This window comes from Suricata suricatta, chromosome 8 (genome assembly GCF_006229205.1).
Source record: "Suricata suricatta isolate VVHF042 chromosome 8, meerkat_22Aug2017_6uvM2_HiC, whole genome shotgun sequence".
Taxonomy (NCBI): domain Eukaryota; kingdom Metazoa; phylum Chordata; class Mammalia; order Carnivora; family Herpestidae; genus Suricata; species Suricata suricatta.
In genome coordinates, this window is record NC_043707.1 from 41413234 (window position 1) to 41439513 (window position 26280).

General features: G+C 44.5%; 1 long non-coding RNA gene and 6 other non-coding genes across 7 annotated transcripts; 2 read left to right on the plus strand and 5 right to left on the minus strand.

The window, feature by feature from the left end:
• The first annotated feature begins 34 nt into the window (after positions 1–34).
• Positions 35–198, plus strand: LOC115300612. The gene has a single exon (XR_003912773.1). It is a non-coding gene; the product is annotated as a U1 spliceosomal RNA (small nuclear RNA).
• Positions 199–3982: 3784 nt separating this feature from the next.
• On the minus strand, positions 3983–6002 carry LOC115298936. The gene is made up of 2 exons (XR_003911900.1): positions 5466–6002; positions 3983–5044 (listed from the first exon to the last, which is right to left on the minus strand). It is a non-coding gene; the product is annotated as an uncharacterized LOC115298936 (long non-coding RNA).
• Positions 6003–6255: 253 nt separating this feature from the next.
• On the plus strand, positions 6256–6329 carry TRNAN-GUU. Its single transcript has one exon. It is a non-coding gene; the product is annotated as a tRNA-Asn (tRNA).
• Positions 6330–13096: 6767 nt separating this feature from the next.
• Positions 13097–13169, minus strand: TRNAK-CUU. Its single transcript has one exon. It is a non-coding gene; the product is annotated as a tRNA-Lys (tRNA).
• A 655-nt stretch (positions 13170–13824) lies between these two features.
• TRNAH-GUG lies at positions 13825–13896 on the minus strand. Its single transcript has one exon. It is a non-coding gene; the product is annotated as a tRNA-His (tRNA).
• An 824-nt stretch (positions 13897–14720) lies between these two features.
• On the minus strand, positions 14721–14792 carry TRNAG-UCC. The gene has a single exon. It is a non-coding gene; the product is annotated as a tRNA-Gly (tRNA).
• A 1917-nt stretch (positions 14793–16709) lies between these two features.
• TRNAE-CUC lies at positions 16710–16781 on the minus strand. The gene has a single exon. It is a non-coding gene; the product is annotated as a tRNA-Glu (tRNA).
• Between the last annotated feature and the right edge of the window lie 9499 nt (positions 16782–26280).

The window sequence follows — 26280 nt, forward strand, 5'->3', positions numbered from 1 at the left end:
GAGAGGGTGTAGTGGGGCGGAGCGCGAGGAAAGCATACTTACCTGGCAGGGGAGATACCATGATCAAGAAGGTGGTTTTCCCAGGGCGAGGCTTATCCATTGCACTCCGGATGTGCTGACCCCTGCGATTTCCCCAAATGTGGGAAACTCGACTGCATAATTTGTGGTAGTGGGGGACTGCGTTCGCGCTCTCCCCTGGTTTTTGCGGTGATTAAAAACAGATTAAAGTTTTTCCTTTTTTTAACGAAGTTCAGTGAAGGTTCACGAAGATTGAAATTTGAAATTATCTTATAACAGTAACCGTTTTGGGGGCTGTTTTGGAAGACTTTCAAGGAAAGTAGTTGTGTTTAGTTTTGTGATGATTATGGTAGGCTGATGAGTATGTGACATTCTGGGTTATGTCCTTTTGTTTCTTTACGGGCTTTTGGGGGCAGTATTTGGGTAACTTTTCTTTACTTGTACTGGGTACTTGAAGCTTCCAAATGCTTTTTGGTAATAGTATAAGGAGTTCTAAGAGGCTCTCTCTGCATTTATCAAATACTTTCTAAGAGGCTCTTTGCATTTATCAAATACTTTCTAAGAGGCTCTTTGCATTTATCAAATATTTATTGTCTGGGACAGTCATCCCACTTAGTAGTTTTCCTTAGGTGTTCTCTCTCTGTCCTCAGGAGCCCCCCCCCCCCGCCCCCCATGGCCCTGTGGTAGTCTCAGTGTCCACTTTGAATAGCCCTTACTGCAATTGCTGCTGAAAGCATTTCTTTTGGGAACTAAGACTTTTAGATCAACAGAGCCCATAGTTACCCAGGTCAGTGGGAAGCAAAATACTTACTAGTATATCTCTAGTGGTCATAGGAGAGGAGTCACTCTCATTTGAACCACTTGATTCCCAGACTTGGGAGGAACAGCACCACCCGTGGTGAGTAACTGTTGCCCTGGACATGAGTTCTTGACATGAGTCACATGAGTTCTTGGTCAGAAACAATGCTGTGTGGAATTCTAGGGTATGGAAGCAGTATTAGAGAAGTACACACATGATTGTTGGAAGCAGAACCATAATAAATGGGTCTATTCCAGTGAGAACAAAATTGCTGCGCCTCCCATGATTTCTGAAAAGGTCCTGTGTGATCAACCTGTGACCAACCAGCTGGCTGAAACCTTCCCTTCTTTCCAACTGGGCACTGGTATTGTATCAGGGACTGAGTTGTTCTTTGCTGTTGGCTTTTGGGCCCTCGGTAGTGCTGGTAGTAGTCACATTAGCCATGGTGAGTGGAAGCCATGTTGCTGAAGCCATGCGTAATCTGCATTTCTCCTCGTTTGTGGGCCCACTGGGCAGTCCTAGAACTTCCATTTGATTCTTTTTTATGGTTTTCACTTTTTCGTGAGATTCTTTATAAGAACATAGAGCACTCATTGACATTGGATATTCCTTTTGTTTCATATATATTATTTATATATAAAATATAGTATGTAATATATATGTAAAATATAAATATTATAATGCACACATTATGTATGTATTTTGAAGTCTGCTAAATCTAATATCTGGGTCATCTGGGAGTTGGTGTCTCTCGACTGCTGTTTCTTTTTTAAGGTAAGAGTTAAATGTGCTTTGTGTTTTGTTTCTTTGTATGTCTAGTATTTTTTGTTGTTGTTTACAGCACACTTTGATACATTTTAGGGATTCCAGATTCTGATATGTTCTTCCAGGGAATATCAGTATTTGTTCCACTAAGCAATTTGATTACTCGTTGATGACCTTGAAGTTGTGTAGGACTGGATTTATGTTTTGTTTAGGTGGATCTTTGGAAAGTCCAAGGTGTTTCCCAAAGTTCTCTAAATTGGTATGACTCAACCTAAAAACCCTGGCTCCTCTGTTAATCTTATCAGGGTTTGGCTTTAAGATTTGCTAGGGAGAGTCCAGAGTAAGCCTTGTACTAGGGTGTGGTTTTCACACCTAAAACAGAGCATTTCTGGAGTATCAGCAGAATGCTCCGAGTGCTAGAGTTGTTAACAAGGCCTGAATCCCAATGTTGACAGCACTGATCTCTAGGATCTATTCTATTTTCCATCTTGTAGCATCTGTGATAGGCCTTGGATAGTAGCTCTCTGTACTCTGGACCTACACTCACCAAATGACCCAAAAGACCCAACCTGGACTTCTGAAAACTGGCACCTTTGGTGCTCTGCTCTGTTGATTTGGCTGCCCTAATTTTGATCTCTGCCTACTCAGCTCAGTGCGAACACTACGTTCTGCTGGGATTCCAGCTTGCTCTACCGTCATCAGATCATTTCCTGAACCCTTTCTCAGGGACTCATAGTCTTGCCCTACCTCTGTCCAGTGTCTGTAAGCAGGTGCTTCACATATTTTGTCCATTTTTATGGTTGTTTAAAGAAAGAAGACTAATCTGGTGATATTACTGGGTTATAGTTGCAGGTGCAAGTACTGAATTCTTGCCAGTGACTTTAAAATGAAGGATTTTAGCGGCTCCTGGCTGGCTTGGCTCAGTTGGTGGAGTAGGAGACTCTTGATCTCCAGGTTGTAAGTTCGAGCCCGATGTTGGATTTAGAGATTACTTAAAAATAAAATCTTTAAAATAAAATGAAGGATTTTAGGGGTGCCTGGCTGGCTCAATCAGGAGAGCATGTGACGCTTGATCTTGAGGTCATCAGTTTGAGCCCCATGTTGGGTGTAGAGATGCTTTTAAAAAATAAACAAAAGGGGGCCTAGGTGGCTCAGTTGTTGGCTCAGTCAGTTGAGCATCTAACTTTTGATTACATCATGATCTCATGTTTCATGGGTTTGAGCTCTGCGGCCTGCTAGGTTTGTCTCTCTGCCCCTCCCCTGCTCACACTCTGTGTGTCTCTCAAAAATAAACATTAAAATTTTTTTTTAAATAAACAAAATTTTTAAAAAGTGCTTTCAAAATTTTGAAAAGATAGAATGAAGGATTTTACATAGATTATTGATTTCTAAATAATTTTAATACTGTGTTCCACATTTACAAATGACCTAGCCCAAGGGTTTTGTTTTTACTTTATTAACAGTAAGAATGATCTGGGATTGGTGGACCCATTGTCAGGACGGTGACCCCACACCACCACAGGAGATCTGGGCAAAGCATCCGGTTCTCTGAGCATATTCCCATGCTTTAACTTGAAGAGTGGCAGGATATGCCATCCCCAAATCAACCACTTTGACATAAGCATTATTTTGAGCCAAAGGCACTTGGGAAACAAGAAAAGCACTATGACCTCTCCTTTCCTTCCTGAAAGCAGGAGAAAGAACACATTGAAAGGTACCCTCCTCAGACCAAAAGGAAAGAAACATTGTTATCTGAGACAGGAAGTCAGGGCCCAGAGAAATATGGAAAGACCTTGCTAAAATTACTTGTTTTTCCCTTTAATCTTGCTATACATTTTGCTTTTTCACAACTGCCTCCCTTTGTTCAACCTGGCATAGAAACACTTAGGCCTACTCACTTCTTTAGATTTTCATTTTCCTGTGGGACCTTCCCATTGTACATGTAAATATCGGTGTGCTTTTTCTCCCTATTAATCTGCTTTATGTCAACGTAATCCTTAGACCCATTTGGAATGCCTCAGAGGGTAGAGATAAAGTTTTGCCTCGCTTACAGACTCTACTAGGACCATAAAAGAGAGGATTAGCAAAAGGCCAACTGTAAGGTTCCGGACCTGGTCCTGGTAGAGGGAACATAGTATAGGCCTAGTAGACCTAGTAGAAAAATGCTAGAATTCCCAGAATCAGTCAGGTGGAAGAGTGAGAGGCTGCTTTGAAAGACAAAATGTTGGGAGGGGAGGCCCAGAGAGATAAGCTGTCCTTAGTGGGGACCAGCCCCCAGAATCCATCTCTTTCCTCCCCTCCACCCAATTCTGAAGCTCTTCCTTCTGAACCTTCCCATTTTTTCCCCCACCTGCGTTCCACCGAGGACTCCTTTGGTGATCTGTAGAAATCTATGCACCCTTCTTGGAATAAGTCTTTTAATGCGTAGAATAACACATTTAAAATTACAAAAGAAATCAATTACTTTCAAGTCCTGTTGTCTTTGTGCCTTTTCCCACAGTTTGATAAGCAGCAGAGAGAATTAGGTATCATTTGAGCTGGGCAGCTGAACTTAGGCAACCAACCCCCCATGCTTGACTCAAGAGTTGGGGTGGTTAAAAAAAGAAAGAAAGAAATGTTGGGTTTCTGCCAGCCTCAGAAAAAGTGAATCGATTGTACTTCATTGTTCTTTACCATCCAAACTGAAAAAAACGAGTGGTTCCCGGGAGCCTATTTCCAAGGGGAAAGGGACCACGCGCCCCCTCGTGGCCACGGCGGGAATCCGCACAAGCACCAGCCACGGAGAGTATCCAGCCCGAAGACCACCAAATAAAAGGCACTGGAAGCTGGGCAGTGCTCAAGACCTTGAAATTAGAAGTCGTGAGCGCTACAAACTGAGCTAGTGAGATGACGCGAGGTCGATGCGCTTCTTTTTTTTTCCTCTAAGCAGCTTGGAATCGTTGCCCAGATGTAAAATACTTGAGCCAAGACCGAAGGCGACCTCGGCGTGTTGCTGATTAGGAAATAGGTTTGTGGAGCGTTTAATGGGTTTCCCCAGGCCGGCAGCTGATCTGCTTTATGGCACAACCCAGGCTTTTGAACTTCCCACTTCTGAGCTCAAGGAGGGACCTGGGTAATGGATAGAAAGTGCTGCGCGGAGATGGGGTCGGGCTGAGCCAGCAACTCCGCCCTTTAGAACTGCCGCTCCCGGTGCTGGTTTGCGCCCAGACTGAACCCCAGACTTCTCTGGAAAGGACGTCCGGGATAATCCACCCCAAGGTGTCTCACCGAGACTTATTCCTCCTCACTCACCTCCTTATTCCCGTTACTGGAATTTTCCAACTTTCCGTGACCGGCATGGACGCTTTTCTCCAAGTTCTTTAGGCACAAGTTAAAGTGTCCGTGACGCCAAGGGCACTTTCTGTGCCCCCCGCCCAGCGTACTCTCCTCTTCTTGGAGGTTTGTGGGGGAAGTAAGTCGAGACTGAAAGGAACATGCATATTGATTGATAATAGTCTCATTAGGTACGTTTATAAAGAAAAAAATATCTGAGTACACGCTTGCGGATATTCTGCAAATGGCCACCAAGCAACAGCGAACTTGCTAGCTACTACTGTCTTCGTCCGACTCTTAGAACACCGGCAGCATCGCTCAGTTTACTCCAGTCATAATGCTAAGGTCACACAGACGCCCTGTTCTTTAGAATTCTTTATCAGCCTGTCCTACGGTTGCCTCCGGCCGTGCACCTGCTAGGAATACAGACGGTCGGTCACATTCGTCAACATTCCTCCGCAGGGCACGGGGGCGGAGAGGAGGGGCAGGACCGGGTTCCCCCAGCCCCGGGGAGGACAGTTTGCGGCGTCTCCTCCCCTTGTGCTGTGAGCAGGGGTTGTGAGCCTCCCACCTGCTCCGAGGCCTGCACTCGTGGGTCGCCAGGGCCAAAGGGTGAAATCTCGCCGCGCTGCCGTCTTTAAACCAAGCACTTAAAAAGTGGACTCTGTTTTAGCGGAGTCGAGAGCAGCTGCGGTCTGATCGGTGGCCGACAGAGAAGGCGAGGGGGCGGTGATCGAAATGGAGGAAAATCGGCATTTTTTGTTTTCGGTTCGCCTTTTTCTTTAGCGGCCAGAGTGCTCATACTGTCTCCCGGGCGCGTCCCCACGCCACTCTCCACCCCTAGCCCGGGACTGCGGCCGCGTGGCGGTCCCCGGCGGCAGCTCCGTTGGACCCTGGTGCGGAGTGAGTGGCTCCGGGATGCCCGGCTCTGCCCTGGGGCACGGGGTGCATCGCGAGCCCAGCCCAGGTCCTGCCGCGTCCGCAAAGGGGTAATGTCCCCACGCGGGTCCGCCTGGACTTCCGGGGACTCACTGGGAGCGCCCCGAGTAAATCGAAGCCATGAATCGGAAGCTGGAAGACTTCGGCCCAAGGGGCTGCGGGCGACACCTGGAGGCGGGAGGCTACGGAGGTGGCGAAGAGCAGGCGGGGACAGAGAGGGTCTGGAGTTTGGCGCTCCGAATTCCCACGGTGAATCCGGCCCCGGTATCGGGGTTCAAACGTGCCCAGCGACACAACTGTGGGCCTCAGTGTCTTCCGCGCCCCCAGGTTCCCAAGTGGGGGAAATGTGAGGACATCCTTTGCTAGAGGTTGAAAAGCAATTTCTGGGATCAGGAAATGAGTTTAGGAAGTTGGGTTTCTGTGTCTCTGTGGCGCAATCGGTTAGCGCGTTCGGCTGTTAACCGAAAGGTTGGTGGTTCGAGCCCACCCAGGGACGGCCTCTTTTACTAGCTACTTGCAACTTCAGGTTACCTGTTAGTGACCTTATTTATTCTGAGAGTCCTCTAGACTTCTACCCACTTTAAGGCAGACTACATAGTATTCCCAGGCTCCATGAGATTGCCTAAAGGAAGGATTTTTTTTTTTAAGCAAAGGTATTTTTTTTCACTAGCTCGGTTCTAGGCCTCACTTACCCCGGAGCCACTGCAAAGCCCTTCCCCAGACTGGGTCTTTACATCTGCACATCCTGGAGCCTTGACAATCCCAAGAACTTCGAACAACAAGACCTGTCTTCACTTGCCCTGAAGCCTCAAGGTCTGGGTGGAAATTTTGATTCCTTCAAGAGGACTTCAAACAAATTAATGAAAATTCTGGGCCTCAGTTTCTTTGTCCATAAGAGAGGGCAAATAGGGGACTTCCCTCATGGGTTAATTTAAATTTTAATGAGAAACACACGTGAACCATTTGACTGCCATTTCCAGTGGCACCTCCTCACCATTTTCATTATTGAGCTCATCCTTTGAAACAACTGCATATCTTTTCAGAGTATGGATGCGCGAGGGTATACGAAAACACTCCCTAATTGTTGGACAGGACATTGGTTCTAATGTTTATTGTTATAAATTCTTCTTCAGAGAACACTCTCAGGCAGATACCCTAATCATGTATGCCTGGAATTCCCTAAAAGAGATTCCTGGAGGTGGACTTGGCTGATCAGAGTTATTTGCCATTTCTCATTTTGCTACTTCTTGACTGATGGCCGGCCAAAGAAGTTTGTATCTAGTTCTGTTCCCACCTTTTAAGAAAACACTCTTTTCTTGACAACATCCAACATTTAATTGGGGATTGTTACTGATCGTTGGCTCACACATTCCTAAGGTGTGTAGGTGAAGGGCTAGTGCTGGGACAGTCTCCTTTGTTCTCTTGCCCACCCCCGCCCCCGCCCCCAACACTAGGGATCCTGGGGAAGTGGTTCACAAGGTTGGATTCCTAGGACCTCCTGTGACAGGGAGCCAGCCCAGGCTTCTGAAGCTGAAAAGGAACCAAGAACTCATGCTTCAGAGAGGGACCTTTGTGGTGGATCCTGAGCCAAATAAAGATTGGAAAGGGGAGATGTTTAAATTTTTTATCAGACTAAGAGTTTAGATAATGGATTTTTAAAAATTTATTTATTTTTGAGAGAGAGAGAGATAGAGATAGAGAGGGGCAGAAAGATACCCCAGGAGGCTCTGCACTGTCAGTGTAGAGCCCAGTGTGGGGCTTGAACTCACAAACTGCATGACTTGAGCCACTTGAACCAACTGGCCACCCAGGCACACCTCTGAGTCTGAAACTTCATGGAGCTGCTGGAGGCTGCAGTGGAACTCTTGGTGCTCTTGTCTCTCTTGTGATCACAAGAAATGTACAGTAATCTTCAGGGTCATCTGGAGAGCAAAACACTAGAAAGATCACCAAATAACACAGTAAAAATGGCGGCCAAAAATGGAGTCAGTATGGCCAGCATTCCCACAATGACCATGTCTGAGCATGAACAGAACACAGTCCAAACTACAAAAAATGACCAAACATCCCCTCCATGTCCCAAGTGACTGTTGCCTCTTTACCAATTTCATTTGTAGCCCTGTTCCACTCCTCCAACTTTTTGAATACAAATTATTAAGATTTTCAAAAGTAGAATTGTCTCACAGTTCCCCACGGTGTATGCTGTCTCCTTTGTTGCATGAGTCAAGAAATCGAACTTTGATTACAGGTTTGTTCCTGATGGTTATAGACTGGAGGGGATCAGCACTGTAGAGAAGGCAGATGCCGTCCTGACTCTTGACCATTTACATTAAACTGTTCTCTCACCTCCCTTCCCAAAAGCTTACAGATCTCCCTTTTGTCCCTACTGTTTTGAAACTAGATGATCCTAGGGGTGCCTGGGTGGCTCAGTCGGTTAAGCATCTGGCTTCAGGTCATCATTTCCCCATTCATGAGTTTGAACCCTGCATCAGGCTCTGAGTTGTCAGCACAGAGCCTGGAGCCTGTCTTCAAATTCTGTGTCTGCCTCTTTCTCTGCCCCTCCCCTGCTCATACTGTCTCTCTCTCAAAGAAATAAATTAAAAAAAAATTAAAAAAAGAAACTTGATGATCTATTTTTATCCACTATCCAGGGCACTTAATAGTCCCTTTTATTTATCTTTATATTTATATAAATTTATATATTTTGTGTATCACTCCAGAGATGTTTATGTATATACAAGTAAAAGTGTGTATCTCTTGCAACCAACATTACCCTCTCGATACAAATGATTGCACAATATAAGATTGCTCCTCGCTTTGGAATCCTCACTTGACTTATGTCTCAGTGAATTTTTTTTTAACATTTACTTACTTTTGAGAAATAGAGAGGCAGAACATGAGCAGGGGAGGGGCAGAGAGAGAGGGAGATGCAGAATCCACAGACAGGCTCCAGGCTCTGAGCTGACAGCACAAAGCTTGACCATGGCTTGAACTTACAAACCAAGAGATCATGACCTGAGCTGAAGCAGGTCACTTAACCGACTGAGCCACCCAGGCACCCGTATGTCTTGGTGAATTTAAGTTAGCTTTTGCTGTATAACAAACCATCCCAAATTTACGGATAATAATTATTTTTTAAATGTTTTTTTAATATCTTTATTTTATTTTGAGAGAGCAGAGAGCGAGCGGGGAAGGGGCAGAGAGAGAGAGAGAGGGAGACACAGAATCTGAGCAGGCTCCAGGCTCTGAGCTGTCACATAGAGCCGACGCGGGGCTGGAATCCACGGACTATGAGATCACGACCTGAGCCGAAGTCGGATGCCTAAGCCGACTGAGCCACTAATTATTTATTATTTTATTTATTTATTTATTTATTTATTTATTTATTTATTTATTTATTTATTTTAGTGCTTCTGTGAGTTAGACGTTTTTCTGGTCTACACCAACTCATTTGGGGCTGGGTGGTGTAGGGTGGCTCATGCCCATGTCTGAGGCACAGCCGAACTTACTGGAAGAGCTGGGATGGATCTTTTTCTCCATGTGATCTCTGCAGCCCACTGGCTAGGGGTTCTTCAGATCGTGGTCTCAGGATTCCAAGTGAAGCAAAAAGAGGCTAACCTTTCCCCCCCCCGCCCCCGCCCCAGTATGCAAGCATTTTTCAAGCCTGTTCTTGCAACAGATTTGCAAAGGCACCAACATTGGCCAAAGCAAGTCTCAGAGCCAATCCCACCTTAAGATGGTGGCCAGATAAGCTCCACCTCCTGATGGGAGGAGCTACAAAACAAGACCGTTTCTTTGCAGTGGCAACATATTGGAATATCCGGAGCGTCGTCGTACGTTTTTACAGCTTGCGGAACCACATTTAATTGTCTAGTTGTACTGTTATATTTTTAGTTACCTCCCAAACGGATGGACCTTTAGAGAGGTTTCCAGGCTTCTGCTTAATGAAAAAAGCTCCCAGGGCCTTTGGAAGGGGGCGGGGGACTTAGCATCGGGGACATGGGAGTTGGGGAGTGCACCCTGGGGTTAGAGGGATGAACTCTTGGAAGCTGAGGGTGGACCCCAGGAAGTCGAGGGTGGATCCCTGAGTCTGGTGGGTGGAGCCCGGGAGCTGGAATGTTGGACCCCTGGGGCCTGAGGGGGTGAACCGCTGAAGCTGGTGGATATATTCCTGGCCCCTGGGGGTGAACCCCCGCAGATGGGAGGTGCGGGGGTGGAAGCCCAGAGCAGGTGGGTGGGCTCCAGGAGATGGCAGGGGCAGCGGAGGAGGGCGAGATGCCCCCAGGGTGCAGGCCCACTGGGCGCCTTGTATATATTTAATTTCACACATGTGTAGGCATATCTGTGGAATAAATTTCTAATCGTAGATTTTAAAAAGTGGAAAAAAAAGGTTAATTATTTGAAAGATGTTGTTTTAAAGGCACCCTATAGAACTTGGATCAATTTACCCTTTCATTAATATTTTTTAACCTCTGCAACAAATTAAGCTTTTTAAAAATTTTATCATTTTCCTATAGGTAAAAAATATTATTTCAGTATAGCTTTAAATTGCATTACTTTGAATATATTTCCTTATCAGCGGCAGACATTTGTTTTACTTTTTCTTTTAATTTTTGAATATTTATTTATTTTGGGGGAGAGAGAGTGCAAACAGGATGGGGCAGAGAGAGGGGGAGAGAGAGGGAGAGAGAGAGAGAGAGAGAGGGAGAGAGAGACAGAGAGAGACAGAGAGAGAGACAGAGAGAGACAGAGAGAGAGAGAATCTCAAGTAGGCTCTGCATTGCCATCACAGAGCCTGAAGCCAGCAGAACTCACCAAGCAAGACCTTGACCTGAGCCGAAATCAAGACTCAGCCCTTAACTGAATGGGCGCCCCAGAAACTTATCTTTTCTATTTATTATATGTTTGCTATTTTTATCGGGTTATTAGCCTGTTTCCTATTGGTTTTGTAATTCTGTCAATATTAGGGAAATTAGCCGTTTGTATAGGATGCATGTTCTAAGAAGGTAGACGTTGGGTAGGTTTGGTGAAGTTGGTGCAGCCACAGAAGAAAAGCAGGTTTGAAAGGAAGTTGATTATATTCACAGTCCCAAAGAGGGGGGTCAGTTGTGCAGAGTAGGGCCACACGGGGGCAGGGTGCTCAATTTAACAGGTGCGGAGTAGAAACCGTGAGGACCTGTGGACACGTCTTTATTGGGTCTTGGGTGGGGTGGAGGGGAAGGAAATGGAGAGAGGTGCGGAGGGAGTGAGTAGGGAAGGATGGAGGTGGGGGAGAAGAGAAGAGGGAAAGGGGAAGTGAGAGTCCTGTGGTTGGTTTCTTATCAAGGGGTCTCAGCTGTTTTGAGGTGTGAGTTCACATTTAGGGCAGTGAGATGGATTTTAACCACCAAAATATGAATTTAAAATGGAGGCTTTTGAACGCAATGTGAGTTGTAAGTATTTCTCCAAATTGTTTGTGTTTGGACTTTACTTATAAAGATTTCATTTGATTTATGTAGTCAAATTCATGGGTATTTTCTCTCAGGACTTCTGAATTTATGTCAGAGAACAGCTTTTTACCACACACACCAAGATGATAAAATAATTGTTTCACGTTTCTACAAGAACTTTTATGTTTCTCTTTATTTTTATTTAAATCTTTGATCAATTTGGAATTTATCTTTTATAAAGGACATGATATTCATTGATCATTATTTTTTCTAGACACCTTCCTAGTTATTCAGAACTCATTAGAGTGGTTCGAGATCTTCTTTATAACATATTACATTTCTTATGTATTTTGGTTTATTTCTGGATTCTTGTCCCATTGATTACTGTGGATTCATATAGGATACCTTGCTATTTTAGTTACTGTAATTAATATTTCATAGGATTAGTTCTTAATGTTCTAATAAAACCTTTCTCTGAGTTACTTCTCTGCTTGTTACTTTTCCATTTTCATTTAGAATTATATTGTCCAGGTTGAATGCTAAACACTTTTTGATATTCTTAGGAAAACCATGTTAACGTCAGACAGCGAATTAAGCAGCGATGTTATCTTCGTGATGTCGAGTCTCCAACCCAAGAACGTACTAGACCTTGGTTGACCGGGAAGCCGCTGCCCTGATGCAGTGGTTTCTAAACTTGAAACCTAAACCACCTAGAGAGCTAGGTCACAGATCGTTGGGCCACCCTCCGGATTCTGACGCTGCAGGTCTGAGGTGGGACGCGAGAATCTGCGTTTTCAGGCGCTGCTGCTGTTTGTCCTAGCGCCACACTTCTGAGAAATCCGGCCTCATGTATTGATCATCTCGGAGGCGGTTGGTGGGATACACAAGGGAGACGGAAACGTATTTAAAAACTACAAAAACAAAACAAAAAAACCAAACCAAACACAAGAAAAACCCCAAACCTAGAACCGTTAAACGATCCTGAGGGAGGGGAGGCGGACGACTTGTATGGAGTTAAATAAATGTCCTTGCGGTAGTGGTGGTGGTGGTGAAGTCTCTAGACCCGGGCCCAACTTGGCTCCCGTTCGCCTTCCGCAACTCAAGCCACACCCACCCATCCCAACGCTGTTGAGAGATTGGGCAGGAACAAACGTCGCGCAAACACAGACAAGCTTTCGGAGCCGAGCAAAGTTCTCCCGCGAGTCAATAACGACCTCGCGACTCTCGTGAGCCGCGCTGGGAGGGGCCCCCCACGCCCCCACGCCGCCGGCAGGGCAGCCCCAGGGCCCCCGCGCGCGCCTGCAGCCCCGCCCCCGCCTCCCCTTCCTGCCGCACTTCCGTGTCCCTCCCCCGCCTCTCTCCTTTTCTCCCCCACTTCGGGATCTTCTGAAACGAATGGATTTTACAGCCCTATGTGGCTGATGATCGCTTCAGACCCCGGAAGTCAAAAACAGATGCTCCTCAGCACGGAGCGGAAGACCTTTTTAACGAGCTAAGAAGACCTTTCAAAACCTCAACCAAAATTCCCCACCAAGCAGAAGAGAACGGGCATGTTTCCATCCAGTCCCGTCCTAGGGAATCTTCTCCGTGGAGCAGAGTCGCAGCAGGACGGAAGGGGAGCCCCACGGGTCAGCACTCGGAGCTGCACCGGCTCCCATCACCTGTGTCCCCGGAGAAGCTTCGGCCCCAGGCAGCAGTGGGTCAGGAAACCCGGGTCTCAACGGTCAGAATCCCTGTAAATTGTTACTGCAGTTTAAAACAGTAGTGGCCGCTTTGGCTGTTTAGAAGGTCATAATGATTGGTTGCTGACACAGGACGAGGGAAAAAAGACCCACGCCCAACGTGGGGCTCGAACCCACGACCCTGAGATTAAGAGTCTCATGCTCTACCGACTGAGCTAGCCGGGCGCTGGTAAGCTGGGTTTGCTTTTAGGAGTGTCATTTCTTTCCAGAGACAGACCGCAGGGTACAGGTGCAAACCAGTGTGAATGGGACCCCAGGGTGTAGCATTTTGCGAACGCCTTTTACCATCGGAAACCCGAGGCTTTGAGTGGGTGACGCGGAGTGCGCGGGGCCAAGCCCCCTCCCAGAGGACGGGGAATCACGAGTCTAGAAACCTACCGGTTTCCGCAAATTCTGTGTGGACCGGGTCACTTTGACATCCGGGTTTCTAGCCTGGGGACTCCGGATGAGGAAACGTCCTAGTGAGATTTCGGATCAGTTGGGAATCAGGGCCTGAAAGGATTTCACTCCACTCGCCCACCTTTTCATTTTCCAACGTCTGGTTCAGGCGCTGAGTTTCGGGGCGGAAACGAAGATGTCTCACCTCTGCAGTCTTAGGGGCAGCTAGAAGGATCCCCAAACCTCCTTGAAGTGTGGCCCACCAAAACTCTTAGGTTTGCCATACGTGGGCGAGTCGCGGAATGAGTTGAACAGAAACGATTCAGTCAATTTGTCGACAGCGTTTCTGCGACGCTGCTGGAAAGGAAGAGAAAATTACAAACTTTTCCTCAAACTTTAAGTGAGAGGATTGAAAAAGCAAGGCCGCCACCAGTATCTGGTATGCCGTGACTCGGATTCGAACCGAGGTTGCTGCGGCCACAACGCAGAGTACTAACCACTATACGATCACGGCGCGCCACCTGCCAGGCGACGCAGTGCAGGCTTATTTTACAGCCTTTTGGAAGAGGCGTACCGCCCCTGTGCTCCCGTCTTACTGGTCTAGTTCGAGTGATCTGCACCAGTCAAAATACCAAACCAGAGTTTCCAGTCTGCAAGCTCGAAGCTGTGACCCCCGAGTCTGGGTCTGAACTTTCAAATCCCGCGCTGCGAGCGCCAGCATCGCCCCTCTCCTCCTCGGGAGCTGCTGCCACCGACCATCCCCGGTCGCCCCCCGCGATCCGCTTCACTCCCTTCCAAAGAATCAAGCCACCCCTCCTAGGCGTGCGAGAAGCCGGCCCCGAGGATTTTTCTGTTGACACCTCCAGCCTGTACCCTGGAATTGAGGTTTCTGTCACCGGAATGGCGAACCCGAAGAGACGCGGAGTCTTTCCGAGACCCTCCTCTTCATTTCTTCTTGCTTCCTTCCCGGTTCCAAGTACCCTGGAGCTCTCTCGGGAACTGCGGGCTCTTGGGCTGATTTCCTTATTCTGACTCTTCGGTAAACCAGGGCGCATCCGAGGATAGAAAAACAAGTCTAAGAAGCCTCTATTTCAGACACTTCCCTAAAGACCCCAAAGGATAATTATCGTGAACTGGTGCGACCACAGCGTCAGAAACCCGCAGACGGGCGTGGCTCTCAGTTGCAGCTACAAAAACTCCGGAGCCTCTAGTTTGTAAGAGGCTCCCCCAGAATAGTCTCAGAATTCAAGGGTGGTCAAAAGTCTTTCCTTCCCCCGAGCTTTACTGATTTGAAGTACTTAAAAGTAAAAGTTTTGGGGGGGGGACAAAATGAGCACATGCGTTGGCCGGGAATCGAACCCGGGTCAACTGCTTGGAAGGCAGCTATGCTCACCACTATACCACCAACGCACTCAGGAGGAGGGTTTGGTGCATTTCCTTATGAGTAATATCTCCTCCAGTTTTCATTCCACAGTTCAGTATCCTGAGATCCATTTTAAAAGATATTCCCAATACAAAATCAAAGGACTTGGAAGATAATTTCTCCAGGATTTCTTCTATGATAATATTAAAATTTCTGTGGAAGTTTCTTACTGATTCACAGGTTTTTAAAAAGTCAATTCTAATTTTTTCTATTGTGGTTTGAAGGGGACTTCTGAAATCCAGCGAAAGAGTTAAGACTCCCCTGATGGAGTTATCTGCATACATAGATAGTTATGAATTTCGGAGTGTTTTCATAGGGCAAATGCATTAAGATAAAATTCCAAAGGAAAAGACATATGCATTTTAAAGCTTTGAATACATATTGCCAAATTGCTGTGTGGAGAGAGAACACCAGTTTCGCTATTCAATGAGTACTACCATATTACACCAGTCAACGGATGTCATTCTTTTCATCTTAAGGAAATCGCCAGATAAAAAGTCTTGTCTAAATTTGCATTTATTCTGTTACTATTGAGGTTGATCATTTTTCATACTTACCAATTATTTGTATTAGTTTATCTATTTTTCTATTAATAATGTATATTATATTCATATGACTGATTTAAACCAGTTTGTCATTTGTCTTTTAATATTACTTACAGGATTTTTAGATGAGCAGAAGTTCCTGTTATTATGTAGTCCAATCTATCAGTTTTATCCTTTATGATTTCTGTCCTTCCTTTTATATTAACATATTTACATATTTACATAATTTTCCACTAATGTATTTTTCTTAGCTTTTTATTGCTTCAGTCCTCGATTTTAATTCTTTAATTCATTTAGTATATGATTTGAGGTAGTAATTCTACTTCCAAGAATTTATCCTAAGGAAATATCTAGGGATAAACAAAAGTGTGTCTACACAGATGTTCATCCAAGTGTTTATCTGTTAAGCCAAAATGTTAGGGGGGGGAACCCTTAAAATTCCAGAAATAGGATATATTAAATCCTTTGATGAAAGCCCACATGGTTGTTGTTGTTGCTTTTTAATTCTATATGCATTGTACACTGCCGGCGAAAGTGTAAAGTGGCATGAACTCTCTGGAAGTCATACTGGCAATATCTATACATACATGCACAGAACTTTTGAGCCAGCATTTCAATTTCTCGGCATTTATTCCACACACATGCAAAATTACATATGTACAAGATTATTTATGGTGGCATTGTTTGTAATAGCAAAGGATTAGAAATAACCTAAGTGTCCATCAAAAGGATGTTGGTTCAATTAATTATGGAATATCATCAATATACTATGTACTGTTCGAAAGAATGAGGAAACTTCATATCTAATATGGAACTATTTATAAAATATATTATTAAGTGAAAAATGCAAAGTGCAGGAAAGCATGTATAGAGTGCTATCATTTGTGCAAGGTGGGGAGCATGTTTAAATATATAGGCAGTTATGTATGTACTTGCATTTCCATAAAATATTTGTCATTATAATTATGAAACATAACATTTGTTGCCTTATTAGAGGGAAACTAGATGGTAAAGGTAAAAAGTAGGTTTATCAGTTATATCCTTTACATAGTTGAATCCTAAACCATGTAAATATATTACCCCTTCAAAAACTAAGTTAAATTGAAAGTATCATATTAGTAAATATTTCCATTGACAAGTGTTGGAAATATATTAACTTAAAAAAACTTTATGATTAGCATGATTCCATTTGTTTAAAAAACTTTTCAGAAGTTAATCGGCGGTAGAATTGTGAGCAATTCTTACTATGTATATATCTGCATTTCCTGTGTTTCAGCTTTGGGAGGGGTGGGTGGAAACCGACAAGGAGAAACGTTACTCTTTAAAAGGCTTCTGGGAGATGGGGGGAAAAAGATGCCTTTCCCTGACCGGGAATCGAACCCGGGCCGCGGCGGTGAGAGCGCCGAATCCTAACCACTAGACCACCAGGGAAGTTGGAAGCAGTCTTTGATAGAAAATCTATGGTCCTCTATATGTGCTTCTGCTTGCTCTTTGGTATATTGTTCCAATTGTTTTTGGTTTTGATATTTCTGAAAACTGGACCTTCCTCAGGTCTAAATTTCTTCTTTCTCTTTATTTTTGGAAATAGAAAGCCTGTGAGAGAATTTCGAAGACTGTCTCTCAGAGCCAAAGGATGGATGCTCTTATACACGATCACAGTCCTCACTCTAGATCAGAGACAACAGGGGCAGAAGACAGAGAGACACAAAAGAACGTCTCAGCTTCACGTAGTTATAGTGATTTCCTGAATTGTGATGAGGAGAAAAGTAAAGATCTCCAGTTGGAGCTTTTCCTTAAGAAACGTAAAGGTTGGCGTGTGACTAACTCTAGAATATCCTGGTCCTACTGCAGCTTTTTTTTTCGTCCATGAACTTGGACCAAACTCTGTTGGCCAAAGCATACAGACAAGTGAGAGGCCCTGAGCCTACTGGGCTTTGGTGGGCAGCAGGACCTGAGTTTAACTCTGGTGGGAGACTAAGAGAAGGGCATGGGTTTGGAGTTTAAATTTTTTTTTAATATGAAGAAAGGAGACCTGGAGGAAGGAGAAAAAAAGAAAAATGCAGTGCAGCCTCCACTGAAGGAACTTTTAAAACGAACCCATCAATGTATGCGAATTAACTTTATATGAGAGAGAAAAAAGAAAGCAAATGTAGCAAAATGTTGACAATGACGCTAGGTGAGAGGTAAGGAATGCTCCTTATTTTATTCTTTCAAGGTTTCCGCCTGTTTGAAATTTTTAAAAATAGGGGCACCTGGATGGCTAAATATTTATTTTCGCAAAAAGCAGTAATCCTGTTGTCACATGTCACCGTGGAGCCTAACAGCCCACTTCTTTTTACTCCAGCTCCGTTCTCACTAAACAGAAACCTGTATCCCAGGGGGAAAAAGTATCTAACTTTCAGAACAACATTTTGGAATTGCACTTCGGGGTGGGGTGGCGGTGGGCGGATAGGCTAGTAGAATTTCTCTCTGTCAGAGGAAATCAGCCTCTTTAGGTCTTGGACAACAGTCCGTTTTCATCGATTATTCTGCCACCTGCTGGTCATTTTTGGTACCACACGAGAACCTAGGAAAGTATGAACTCTGGGAGCCCGTCGCCTTTCTCTACATCAAAACACCCCACAAGGCCTCATCATTCAGAAGGAAGCCTTCTCCTCTTCTTAACACCACACACCTAAGGGTAGATGGGGGGAGGAGTGTGATTTATTCACTTCACTTGATGTTCTATTTCTTTTTTTCCTTTTTCAAACATTTTCAGATCACGTGCCAGACTTGGTATTGAAGTTACAAAGCTATACTTAACGAGCTCATAATCAGGGGCGCCTGGGTGGCTCAGTGGGTTAAGCCGAATGACTTTGACTCAGACCATGATCTTACAGTTTGTGGAGTCCAGCCTCGCATGGGGCCCTGTGCTGACAGCTCAGAACCTGGAGCTGTTTCAGAAATGGTTATCTCCCTCTGGCTGTCTGCCCCTCCCCCACTCCTGCTCTGTCTCTCAAAATTAAACATTAAAAAAATAAAGAGCTCATAACCAAAGGGCACCTGGCCGGCTCAGTCAGAAGACCATGCAATGCTTGATCTCGGGGAGGTGAGTTTGAGCTCCACGTTGGGCATAGAGATTACTTAAATAAATAAACGTAAAAAAAAAGACCTCGAAATCAAACGGAAAATGAAATAAACAAGTGAATAAAAGGATCAAGGAAGACTGAGTTAGATGTGCTTTTCCCAATTCCTCCTGCTAATATATCTAAAAACCTTGGACATTATTACATATAAAACCAACATAAAAGCCTTGAAAGGTGGAGAAAAGGAGGCACGCCAGCCAGGAGCCACAGAACCTAAGGAATTACACACTGGTGATGTCCCTGGGTTTTCTTTTTGTCTCATGTATCCCAGATGTTGTGTGGAAGAAGCCAGCAACCTGGCAATGCCAGGGAGTACAGACAAAAGAGAACCAAACAAAACCAACAAAAGCCTTCCTCTCTAGCCAAAGGACCAGGAAGGCAGCCTACCAAAATAAAAAACTTCTAGATAATAACTGCTCTACCCCAGCCAGACACCGCAGAAAGACCTGTGGCTCCCTCCTACCCACACTAGTAAAGGTTGAATGGGCCTAGACTTCCGCCTTCACCAGGCCTTTTAGGAGGTTTTCCCTCCCTTCTCTGTTGGATTGGTTCCAGAGGAGACATGGTAGAGAGTCAGTGTTTTCACCAACAGCCAGTGACCACAAGGCCACCTCCACCCCCTACTGTCAAATAAGAAGGCCTTCCTATCTCTCCCAGCCAGGCCGGTGTCAGTGGAAGCCCAGTGGGCAGCTGAAAAACTCCTGGCCTCGCCTAAGCAGTGATGGAAGCCCCTCCCTTCAGGTGTCAACGGAGGCTGAGTGGGGAAAACATACACCTCCCTGGCTGTAACACCTCACCCCTGCTTACATGGCCTGAGTAGTATCAGAGAAAGCCGACTAAAGCAGAAGGTCTAGTTAAGATCCAGGGTTCTAAATGTCCAGGTTTTAATAAAATAGCATTCATCATACCAATGAGAAAGATCTTCAACTGAATATAAACAGGCCATACCTACATGACAGATATTAGAATTATCTGACAAAGATTTCAAAGCAGTCATCATGAAAATGTTTCAACAAGCAATGACAACCATGCTTGAAAAACCTGAAAAAAATATATAAAGTCCTAGTAGAGAAAGTAAAACTTTCAGCAAAGAAATAGATTTAAAGAAAAACTAAATGGGGGCGCCTGGGTGGCTCATTAAGCCCCACGTCAGGCTCTGTGCTGACGTCTCAGAGCCCGGAGCCTGGCTTCAGATCCTGGGTCTCCCCCTCTCTCTGCCCCTCCCCCACTGGTGCTCTGTCTCTCAAAAATAAACAAACGTTAAAAAAAATTAAAAAAGAAAAACTAAATGGACATTTTATAGCTAAAATATAATAAGCTTGGGGCATCTGGGTGGCTCAGTTAGTTAAGTGTTCTTGCGATCTGAGATCTCAGTCAGATCCCAAGTCAGGTTCTGTGCTAACAATACGGAGCCTGCTTGGGACCCTCTCTCTCCCTCACTCTCTGCCCCCCTCACTCATGTTCTTTCACTTGCACACTCTCTCTCTGGCTCAGAATAAGTAAATAAACATTTTTACAAGCTACAATAACCAAAACAAAACAACTCAGTGGATGGGTTCAAAGTAGAATGGAGGGGGCAGTGGAAAGAATCCATGAACTAAAAGATAGAACAATAAAAATTTTCAGCTCAGACAACAGAGAAATAAAATGAAAAAAAAAATAGCACAGTCTCAGGGACTTGTGAGATTATAGCAATAGATCTATTATGTCATCAGATTTCCAGAAAGAGAAGAAAAAAAGAACAGGATTCAGAAAAGTACTAAAAGAAATAATGGTTAAAACCCCCTAAATTTGGCAGAGGGATAAAACCTATGCATTCAAGGAACCAAGCAAACCCCAAAGAGAATAAACCTAAACAAATTCATGTCATTCATTTGACACATTATAGCCAAACTGCTGAAAGCTAAAATCAAAGAAAACAGTCTTGAAAGCAATGAAAAATGATGTCTTACTTGTAGGGAAAGAATAGTGACAGCAGATTTCTCATCAGAAACCATGGAGGCCAGGGGCGCCTGGGTGGCTCAGTTAATTAAGTGTTTGACTTTGGCTCAGGTCATGATCTCACAGTTTGTGGGTTCAAACCCTGCGTTGCACTCTGTGCTGACAGCTCAGAGCCTGGAGCCTGCTTCAGAGTCTGTGTCTCCCTCTGCCCCTTCTCTGCTCATGCTGTCTCTCTGTCTCTAGAAAATAAATCAACATTAAAAGAAGAAACCATGGAAGCCAGTAGAATTGGCACAAAATTTTTCAGGCACTGAGAGAAAAGGCTATCAACCCCGATTCCTATGTCCAGTGACAATATCCTTCAGGAGTAAAGGGACGATGACTGAACAACCAAAAGACAACCCAATGACAAAAATGAGCAAATGAATGGCATTTCTCCCAAAGAAGATATTCAAAACACCAGCACATGAAAAAATGCTCAAGGTCATCAATCATTAGGGAAGTGCAAGTCAATACCATCATAAGATCCCATTTCACACTTTGGAGGTGTCTCTCATTATGGGAAATAGCAAGCGTTGGGGAAGGATGAGGAGAAGTTGAAGCCCTTTGACATTGCTGGTGGGAACGCAAAATATTTCAGTTGCTGTGGAAAACAGTAGGGCAGCTCCTCAACAAGTTAAACATAGTATATGGCCCAGTAAGTCCACTCCAAAGTAATTATGCCCCAAAGCACTGAAAACAGGTACTCAAAAGAAATAACTATCCGCATATAGTCATAGATGTATGCTGTTTACAGTAGCCCAAAGTGGAAACAACTCATAGTGATAAACAACTATGGTATCTAAATACAATGGCATATTCTTTGGACATAAGAAGGAATGAGGTGCTGATTAATACATGCTGCAATTTGGAGGAACTTTGAAAACATTATGCTAAAAGAAAGAAGCCAGACACAAAAGGTTACATATTGTTGAATTCCATTTATATGAAATGTCCAGAAAGGGCAGATCCCTAACACAGAAAGCAGACTGGTCATTGCCAGACACTGGAGAATGACTGAAACTAGTTTCCTTTTGGGGTGATGAAAATGTTCTGGAACTAGTGGTGATTGCTGCACTAACACTTTACATGTATTAAAGGCCCTGAACTGTACACTTATAAAATTTTTCTTAATGTTCATTTTTTAGAGAGAGAGACAGAGTGTGAGCAGGTGAGCGAAGGAGACACAGAATCTGAAGCAGCTCCGGGCTCTGTCAGCACAGAGCCCTATGCAGGGCTTGGACTCACAACCGCAAGATCATGACCTGGGCCGGAGTCGACCACTTAACTGACGGAGCCACCCAGGTGCCCCCTGAGCATCAGGATCTGTCAAATCCTCCCCAGATGATGATAATATGTAGCCAAAGTTAAAAAGCTGCTGCTTCAAGCACTGGATGGTACTTTTTCCATGAAGCATTATGTTATAGTTAACTTTCATTAGACTGTTATGTTTCATTTGTGTATATTTGTCCCCATGGGAAGACTGTAATCTCCTAGAAGGCCTTAGTTCTAATAAATATTTCCAGCGAATTTTAGTGCTCAATCAATGCCCAAAGATGTCTTAATTAGTTGAGAATGTTTCTTGGGTTGGCCCCAGGATCCAGGTGAATCTGGCTTAGTGAATGCAGTCCATATCTAAGATAGAACAAAGAAAGGAGATTAAATCTAACATTTGGTGAGAATGACACACATTATTCCTGATACAGTAGTGGCAGTCCGGGAAACAACTTAGAAATCTCTGCCTAATTAGCAGTAAATGTCTGGGGACAAATCAAAACACAAGGCATCAGTCATCAACCCTAATTACTATATGTTTCTCATGAAAAATCACCTACCAGTTCTATTTATTTTATCTGCAACATCTTAACAAGTGTGTCAAGAGCTCTTGAGAAGACAGAGGACCCTAGGTGTGCTGAAGTCCAGGAGTCAATCAGAAACACCCAAGTCCTTCTGAGGAACAGTCTAGCTGTGTGTATCCACTGGATAACTAAAACTCCAGCAAGGAGACCTAAAGGGGTAGAAATTCAGACCCAAAGCTCACCTTGTAGTATCTCATGGACTCTGATAATTTGAAATCGTCTACATCCACGGGGCCTGAAATGCCTGCCATCTGGAGGAGATAATCCTGCTGTGTAACTTAACAGTATAAATGTCCCTTGTGCCCATTGAGTTTCCAAGTTCTGCTCAGATGAGGGAACAGGGAAGGGATGTAATTATATATAAGGACTCCGGCACCAAAAGAGATACCTTAAAAACATATAATCCATTGGTTTTTCAATCCATGTAAGCAACAGAACTCTTTTTTTTTTCCCTAATGAACACATTCCCCATATCCCCATGTAAAATTACAGCATAGCCGCTCCGTTAGGACTGGGGTGTGGGAAATCCCTGGAGCTCTGAGGGCACAGGTTTGAAATCCACATCCTCCAGGTGATGGGGCTGAGGTTTGGCTCGTGTGGCCCTGTCCTGGGGAGGCTGCCGAGAGGAGCCAGGTATGTGAATTAAAAGGAATCAATCGTCTCTTTATGAGAGAGTCCTGGGAAGGTCACATCCTTGAGCTCCACAAAAATATACTTTGGATCGAAGCAAGGATGGTCCATAAGGTGAAAAGACTTCTACTGAGCCAGCTGAGGAGATGGTAGTGTGAGACCACTTGGGACTGAGACTATCTAGAAGGATTCTTCTACCGGAGTCTCATTACCTTTGGGGTGTGGGGTGGGGGGGCTTTGGAATATTTGTGGGGAACTTTAAAATTTTACATTGACTGGGGATGCAAATGGCACTTAGCAGGGGAGGGGAGATAAGAATGCTAACTGTCCTGCCCAAGGCAAGACAGTTCCACAAAACAAAGAATTGGCCCTCTCCTAAAGACATAGGGCCCCCCATTGAGAAACGCTGAAGGCAAGGAAGCCAAAAAGATTTGGGTTACTTTACACTTGGGAGATCCCTGGGAGGCATGTTCTACCACACAGCTGAACCCTAATCTCTCTCCTTACCTTCTCTAAATTTTTTTTTAAATATTTACTTCTTTACTTATTTTTGAGAAAGAGGGAGAGCATGCACCGATGCACATGTGAGTGGGGGAGGGGCAAAAAGAGAGGGTGATAGAATCCCTTTGTCAGTGCCGAGCCCAAGGGGAGGGTGGCCTCCATCTCATCATGAGGTCATGACCTGAGCCAAAATCAATGCTTAACCAACTGAGTCACCTGGGCACCCCTTACCATTTTTTAAAATGTTTATTTATTTTGAGAGAGAGAGAGAGTTAATGCGGGGGAGAGGCAGAGAGAGAGAGGAGACAAAGAATCCGAAGCAGCCTCCGTGCTGTCAGTGCAGAGCTCGACATGGGGCTGGATCCCATGATCTCAGGAACTGAAATCAAGGGTGGGATGCTTAGCCGACTGAACCAGCCAGGTGGCCCTCTCTCATTCCTATCACCCTCTGTTCTACCCTTACCAGTTACTCACATTCACCTTCACAATGCAGAATAGTCTTTTTTTCTGATGCTGGAAGGTCTGCAGCTCCCGGGAGGCCAGGGTGGCCAACAAACATCAAGGCTACGGTAACAAAGACGGTCTTTTTAATAATGTGCCTAATTCTTCACATGAAGATAAGGAAACATAAAGCATAAAAAACACTTTATGGTGACAGAATTCAGTTCTTATCCAAATGAGCATTTTCCCCTCTACAAGACCTCAAGACAGAAATTAATATAAACTGAAGAAACCAAACTAAGTCTGTAAGGGCATGTACCATAATGGATAGTCTAAAACAACTCAAATATTTTTCAGAACTACTTGATGGCTAGGATAGAATTGCTTCAAGGCCACCAGGAAACTCTTAGAGTCAGAAGAACACCATCTGTTTGCCTGTGGTTCTGTTACTGTTTTGAGTTGGGTGCTGACAACCTTACTCAAGTGCCTACCTTGCTTTCACCACTGTCCACAGTAAAGGGTAACTCCTTGGTGGTCTGGTGGCCAGGCTTCAGTGCTGTCACAGTAATAGGAGTCCCGTCTGTCCTGGCCCTCTAGGAGGAGGCATGTGCCCCTCCCCCACAAGAAATTGTAGTTAAAATGTCAAAGCACACGTTTGAGCATTTTTCTGAGGCTTCTAGCTCTCATTAGGTTTTCAAAACGAGTTTGTGATCCCCTCAAAGTAAGACCACCAATTTATAAACTCTCCATCCCAAATAACCTCACCCTTGCCAACATCCTAGTGAACTCACCCCAGAGAAACCCATCGGCTGCTGCCTCAGTCTGCAGTCTCTGGTTTTAGAACATTTTATTTTTGGAGCTCTGTTCTTTTTTTTTTTTTTTTTTTTTTTTAACTTTTAAAAGAGAGAAAAGAGCATGAGCGGGGGAGGGGCATAGAGAGAGGGAGACACAGAATCTGAAGCAAGCTCTAGGCTCCAAGCTGTCAGCACAGAGCCTGATGCAGGGCTCGAACCCACAGACCATGAGATCATGACCTGAGCCAAAGTCAGCCGCTTAACCAACTGAACCACCCAGGTGGCTGTCTGGTCTACTATTTCTTGCATACTGCCTCAATCCGTATCTTTTCTTTTTTCCTTTTCTCCATCTAAGTTCTCCACCTGAGAACCTGCAGAAAACGCTATAACGTGAAGAATATTGATTTCTGAGTCAGATAAATCTGGACTTGAGTTCAGCAACTCTGGCCAAGGTCTCTGAGCTTCAGCTCCTATGAAACGGATAAAACTCGCCTCGCAGCGTTGTTGTAAGGACTTGAAATCCTATCATCAGATCACTCAGCCGAGCACAGAGCATCAGCAGATGTTCAACAACATTTACACCATTTCTACCATGATCTGTTTTCATATGTCTCGTGACGATTCTCTGTAACCATTCCCAAGTCCTCTCCTTTATTTTTAAAACCCACAGAACAGCCTCTTGTGTTTCTCTGGTCATTTAACCTTGGCTATGCTTTCAAAGGGTGCTCACCTCTTGGCCACAGGTGGGGTTTTCATCCTAGTACAAAGAATATGCAAATCAGTAGCTGTTATCCAACTAGTTCTACTATCTTTCTGGGTGCAGTTTCTTTACAGCTTCATAACACAGAAGGATCATGCAATGCAGACTTGGATATTAATTAAAACATAAAAATTTAGATACCCAGTTACTGAAATGCCTCTTCATCTTGACAATATTCAATCCAAAGTTGTCCCTCACTGCTGAACTGTAGTTCAGAATTATCCAACAGAGGTCCAGCCAGTACCAACTGAACACACACACACACACACACACACTCTCTCTCTCTCTCTCTCTCTCAATAGGCTCACAGATAATTTCTGACTTTTAAGTTTTATTATGGAAAATTTCAAACACTTACAAAAAGAAAGAGGCTAGTATAATGAATACCTGAGTACCACCCAGTTTGAACAATTATCAATTCATGTTTCAATCTCGTTTTATCACTTCCCTTATCGTTTCATCTGCAAATATTTCAAGATGTATCTATAAAAGATAAGCACTTCTGGGGCGCCTGGGTGGCTCAGTTGGTTGGGCGTCTGACTTCTGCTCAGGTCATGATCTCACTGTTCCAGGTTTTGAGCCCCGCGTTGGGCTCTGTGCTGACAGCTCAGACCCTGGATCCTGTTTCAGATGCTGTGTCTCCCTCTCTGTTTCTGCCCCTCCTCCACTTGTGTTCTGTCTCTCTCACAAAAGGGAATAAACATTAAAAATTTTTTTTAATTAAAAAAATAAGCACTTGCTTATTTATTTATTTTTCTTTGATAGTTTATTGTCAAGTTGGTTTCCATGAAACACCCAGCGCTCATCCCCACAAGTGCCCTCCTCCATGCCCGTCACCCC